The 6,120-nt window shown below is 43.7% G+C and overlaps 1 long non-coding RNA gene across 2 annotated transcripts; it reads left to right on the top strand.

Moving 5' to 3' along the window:
* Positions 1-2,542: 2,542 nt before the first annotated feature.
* LOC123069902 (uncharacterized) lies at positions 2,543-5,136 on the top strand. 2 transcript variants are annotated; one of them, XR_006433184.1, is made up of 3 exons: positions 2,543-2,863; positions 3,042-3,204; positions 4,788-5,136. It is a non-coding gene; the product is annotated as an uncharacterized lncRNA (long non-coding RNA). The 2 variants fall into 2 exon arrangements; XR_006433186.1 differs by having other exon boundaries at positions 2,547-2,863; positions 3,045-3,204.
* The last annotated feature ends 984 nt before the right edge of the window (positions 5,137-6,120 follow it).

The following is a 6,120-nucleotide window of genomic DNA, read 5'->3' as shown; positions in this document are numbered from 1 at the left end:
GTGGTGTGATTCCTACCAAGTACTAGTAGGAAGGAAAGGCGCTAACCAACTAAATGGTACAGTAAAAAAATTGAACTTAATGGTACAGTGTAATTGGCATGTGGTTGTTAGGGCCTTGCAAATTGTCTAGAGTGGCTACAAACAGGAGATAAAAGTATGAGTAAAGCCAGCTCAATTGAGACACTTTCATCTTCAAAATTTGGATAATGCCAGCTCAATTGGTTGCTAGCTTGTCATCCTTTAATTGTTCCATGCTAGTCTTACTTATGTTACGGTTTCTGTTGCAGGGCATTTACGAGCTCAAGGCTGCCAAGGAATTCCCCGACATTGATCCTGAGCATCTCAAGGCTGCCAGGAAATTCCCCAAACTTCGTGTCAAGGATGCCGATGCTACGGCTCTGAATGTCTTCAAGATTCTCCGGGACAGTCCAGTCGATGGTCATAAAGATGTAACCCTTCGTGAAGTGCGCATGACTCTGAGGACCTTGGCTGAGATTCAGGAAGAAGAATGAAGATGGCGCTACTAGGAAGCAATATTGTCTCTTGCTCTAATATGAACTAGCTTTGCAGTATGTAATATTTGAATATTTCTTATGTTGTCGCTCTGCGTCTCGATCTTCAAAACTACTGGACGGATGTGATGTTTTGCTATTTTCTTGCTTCGCAAGGCTGAATCGTTCTTTGATCTTGACATGCCCACCAGATTCGAGTGTAAGCTTTCAGGCTAGCAATAGGGGCGGCGTGTACTTGTAGTTGTAAGACTAGCATAGCCCGCGCGGCGACACGCCGCGCCGTTTAGTACTTTGTATTTATGTGGATCGTAAAGGGCACTGTTGTAGTTGTAACGATAGAATCTTTCATAGCTAGAACTCAGAAAGAGTATATGCGATGAGTCCAGTAATAAAAGGTGGAAAACGGGTACATTTATTGCAGCCATGCATGATACATACTGATGAACGGTAGGGCGCCAGCCCAAAAGGTGTCCTTCAGCCGGCGATTGCAACACAATCTCTTATCACCTAGGACCAGGTCTTGGGGCCGAACCGCTGCAGCGACGACGGGAGCTTAGAGGTGTCCTCAAGCCGCTGCGCCGGGCCGTTCAGGGCGTGTAGATGACTACCGTGGCCAACGTACACTGCCGCTGGGACGGAGATGAGCCTCTTCTTATAGGCCTAGTCGATACCGTGGCCAACGTACACTGCCGCTGGGACGGAGGTGAGCCTCTTCTTATAGGCCTAGTCAATACGTTATGTACATATATTCGTGGTGTCTTTGTTTGTATACAATGAATCTTAATTTAAAGTAAGCGACATATGTGATTTAGGTTGTCATAAAAAAAAGAAGTCATGCATAGAAGCAAATCAGAAATGATACATTTATTGTCACCATGTGTGGTGCATATTAGGAGGGATGAGTTGGCACTTTTCTAATAAGATTGAGCGCATCATATTCATTTTTGGCTTAAAACATTGTAGTGGAGCCTCTTGCAAGATTGATGTCTGTGATGAAGTGGTATATACAAAGCCTTAGCAAATTGTTGCATGCGGCCTACAGATGGCTTGTTATGTCTCAACCTAAGGACGTGCATGTTGAGGTTCTATTTCGTTCGATGATCTTAAAAATAATTTAGTGAGATTTATCCATGAATGTTAACAGGGCAGAGAACTCAAAAATAAGCCAAGAACATCCCTTCCATGCCCGATTAGCTGCTTGCCATACTGTTGTCCAAAAAGCATGAAATGCAGAAAATATGAAGTGGACTGAATTTATTCCTATTAGAATCTTGGCATGCATTGCTGAGTATTTGTCTTGAGTCAATCCAAGACATGATGTAATTAGTAACAGAAACATTCGATGAAATGAATGAATAGCCACTGAAAATAATTAATCTGAAATCATGATGAGAAGACTCTATAGTGGAAATTGGCTCCATTGGCCCGCAGACTCGCAAAGTAACTAAATTAGGTGCTCTTCAACCGGTATGGTACTCACACTACATCAGTAAGGAAATGTAAAAACACACAGAGCCATACACATCAACATGGGCTAGAATAAAGAACTTTTTTCCTTCACTTGTTATATATGAAAATCAATATATGAGCTGATTTTAAAAAAAGAATCATCTCCTTCACTTCAAGAAATTGTGACTAACTGCAGGGTGTGGAGAAATAGCAAACAATTAATCTTAAGCAAGATATAGCCTGTTTGATATAAATGTGATCTTGGAACATAAATATAAATATGAAAAGGGCCATCTATACAACACCAATATATTTGAGAAAAAGCCCCCCCCCCCCCCCCCCCCCCCCCCCGAGTGCGGGCTTTCAGAGGCCGAGCATGAGGCAGGCCGGAATCTGGGCCATTGAAATGTGCGTTGGGATCTAAAATCTGTCATGCTGCTGGCAGACCACTGTCAGGCTAGTCACGAATATACGGTCCGGGATACACCTAGTAGCGTACATGTTTGGCCCATGGCCTGCTCCTGTACCTCTTCTAGTCTTCGCTGCGGCGTCGCACACGTGAAGGCTGCTACATCCTGTGTACCCGCTCTCCTCTCTCTCTTCCATTATTCCCGTCGCCCCGCTCTCCTCTGTCTCTTCCATTATTCCCGTCGCCAGCTACCTCTCGTCTGCTCATGGCTCCGCCACACCCTACCTCAGCTCCAACAATGCGCGTGCGACCGAAGCGATGGCCGGAGCACTCGTCCTCTTCCATTCCGGCGGCCAAACCACCCGGATCCCGCGTCATCTTCCACTCCGGCGGCCAGATCACCTCGAGCCTGCGCAACACCGGATCTGCAGAGGACGCGGTCCTCGTCCATGGATCTGGCCGAGGGAAATCATTTTCTCCATTGTTTCCGTCGGTGAGGCTGGATCACATCCTGTACTTTGCTTTTCTTCTAGTTATTGTTCATCACCAGCGAGATGTGCTCCATTCGTGTTGAGTGCCATGCGTGCGTCTTCTTATTGACCGCCCGCCGGGCTTAGATCTGCGTCCCATTCTATTGATTTGAGTTTTTTTGCCTCACCACCCCTTTTCAGCAGGATCCGTGTTGGGATGGCAAGGCCGATTTCTGATGTCTTCCGTCGCGGGATTTCATCATCATCGCCGATTCCAGTTGGGCCGCGACGGCGAGGGCACACAGCTGTGCAGAGACGTCGGCTTTGATGTTTGCTCAGAGGCCACCAGCGGTTGGACCATAAGGTAATTGCGAATCTAAAACTCTCACATGTACATATTATGTAGTTTGATCATCGAAAAAAAATATGATGTAGTTTTCTTTCCAGGATAATGCTAGACGTTCCTTTTTCTGAGACACAAACGTTTCTTGGCCAAAACCAATAATTGCGGATTTTTTATTCTTGGTGGGTTGATTCTTGCTTTACCACGCGATTCAGTTTTTGGCATGTCTGCAGAAAAAAAAAATGCAGAATTTATAGCCTTGTCGTGTCTTCGTCCGATCGATTGCTCTCATCCTGTACCGTTCTGCTATTTACCCCCTAATCCTGGATTTTGAACGAGCTACTGCAAGTTCATCGACCCTAGGCACTGTTCATAGTAAATTCAGGAATACAACAGTTGGTTTTTTTTGCCGAAAACTGCAATGCTATTACTTCTCATGATCTCATCGGGTACGGTCGGTGTAGCATGATATAGATAACTCCATAGTCATAACAGCGTGGCATGCTTCAGTAAGTTCAGGGGCTAATCATTCATATTGGTTACCATTGTCTTAGCGCTGCTCCATGCTCTGTTGTTTTTGATGGAATTTTGTGTACCACTTGTGATATGGAAGGATATTTGTGACATAGCACTATTTTGGGATCACCGAAATCAGTGTTGTTCTTGTTTTTTTTCCTTTGTAGCTATTATTTATTGTTCATGGAAAAAGGAGATCCTTATCTAGGTCATATGTTTTATGAGAGGTATTGCATGCTAGATTTTGTTTTATTTTGTACATGATGTACGATGAAATGGTCGGTGGCGCACTGATTTTAGAGTGGTCTTGAACACCTGAAGTGGATCTCAAGCTAGTTTGTCATTAGGCATGATGCATTGTGGTTGTGTTAGAAACACTTTCTTATGCCTTGATCATGACTGTATTTAATTGCTTTGTGTTAGAAACACTTTCTTATGCCTTAGATCCGACCGACTTGGATTCACCGGTCATGTGTAGTATATCTAGAGAAATTTGATCTATTGTTCCGTCCACCCTATCATTGTTGAATTAATCATGGGTAGTTGGTTGTGTATTTGGAACTAAAAAACGTTAGATTTATCTTAATCGGAAAAAGGCAGTGTTTAGGATGAACCCTTTTTCCTCCATCGCTAGCCTACGATGAATGGAAAATAAATGAACGCACAATATATTTTAGTGTGCAGGCCGTTTCTTTTTGTTCGGCACATCATCAGAGTAAAAAAAATGAAGCTTTCTTTTAGCTTAGTCTGTTTTTAGTCGCCTCATTTTTATCTTGTGTTCTAGTTTTTTTTTGGCGGGTATCTTCTGTCCTAGTAATTTTTTTTTGTGATTAGCCATAGTATATTTTTTTTCATTTTCTCAGTAGATGATGATGATTGGAACACCCATGAACATACATTAGGGTTTAGGATTCAGGCCATTTATTTTTGTTCTGTTGATTATCAGACTAGAAATGATGTGGCCTGAATACTAGACCCTGATGTAGACCGAGTCTCTTTTTATGATTAGGCTGTCATTTTGTTCAGTTGACAACAAGTTTTGGCCCCACCTTTGATTCGTTTGCCTGTTTGTTCAAAAAACGATACAGGGTTAGGATAAACTGCCTTGTGAGCAACATTTGAAGAGGTCCGCGTTTGCAAGATTTGTGGAGTGCAAAAGCACAACATGTCTTGATAGAGGAGATTTTCGGAAGGAGCCAAGGAAATTGCCAAAATGTTTGAATGTGGTGTTCTGAATTGTGTGTGGTAAGGACACTGGACCATTTGAAGCTAACTTTCATTGGATGGTTGTTGTTGTTAGCCAAAGAGTTTCCAACTCAGGAAATCCTTATTTATGTGCCGTTTCATGTAATCGCAAACTGTGTAATGCGACTTTACTATTGGACATGGACCATTTTGTTGAAGATTGTTAGTTGGGTGAAAATTTGTGTTTGCTGAGTGCCATTGTTGTGAGGCGGATTGTTATGTTTCAATTGAATTTACCATTTGCATTTTTTTTAATTTTGGCTCTGCATTTGTTCATGTACCGAATTGTGATGTTAATACTGCATTCCTTTGTGGGAGAGGGGTGCTCGTGCGGTACCGTTCATCAGTCTGTCTACCAGACATCATACGTGGTTCTTTGCCGGGTTGTCATCCTGCCAAGGTTTTGGGTTGGTCTTCGATTAGCAAATTGGTTCATGGTGGAGAGAAGTGTGAGTGCCCATGCCTAGCAGTGCACGCTGTAGCTACAGCTAGTGAGTTGACAACACTGCGCTTAGCATGCTTGGGGCAGGCGCCGCAGTAAATGAGGACGGGTAGTCCGCCATGGACAGGAACAGTCGAATTTAATGCAGATAGGAGACGGTGGAGAGTGAACCACACTGCGCGACGCAAAGCTGATGCACAAGACGTCTAGTGAACTCGCTAATTTTAACTAAGATTAGGGAGGACTAAACTTTTTTCCATGTTAGACAAAGCGCATGTGGCTAATCTGTTCCGATTTTCTAGCGTGTGGAACAGATAAAACTAAGGTGCCAGGTTAGTGGTAATGGTTTTTAAACACAAAGACAGCTTACCCGTGTTGCATTAGCTGGTCCAAACGGACAGACAAGTTTACATGAGACAGATTAAACTTGCTTAATGAACATGATAGTTAATGTGAACTAACTTGCATGTTCGCTGGCCGCAAATGATACACGTTCGCACTTGACAAACTGGTGGTCTACGCTGGCCAACGTTGCTCAACGGCATGCACACAATGTACAGGTCTGCACGAGGAAGGACATACATGTCAGGTGAACGTCGGAGGCCTAGATGCGTTTGCATGTGCGTGGGGCCTGCCTAGTTCAATACAGAGCAAAAATAAATCCAATACATGACTTATACTCCTACAGCGCTGATCCCCACGGCCCTGCAGCGCGGCCTCTGTTCGCATTTTCC

The sequence above is a fragment of the Triticum aestivum genome, chromosome 1A (assembly GCF_018294505.1).
Source record: "Triticum aestivum cultivar Chinese Spring chromosome 1A, IWGSC CS RefSeq v2.1, whole genome shotgun sequence".
In the NCBI taxonomy this organism is placed as follows: Eukaryota; Viridiplantae; Streptophyta; class Magnoliopsida; order Poales; family Poaceae; genus Triticum; species Triticum aestivum.
Note: the sequence above shows the minus strand (reverse complement) of the source record. Positions and strands in the feature narration are given on the sequence as shown.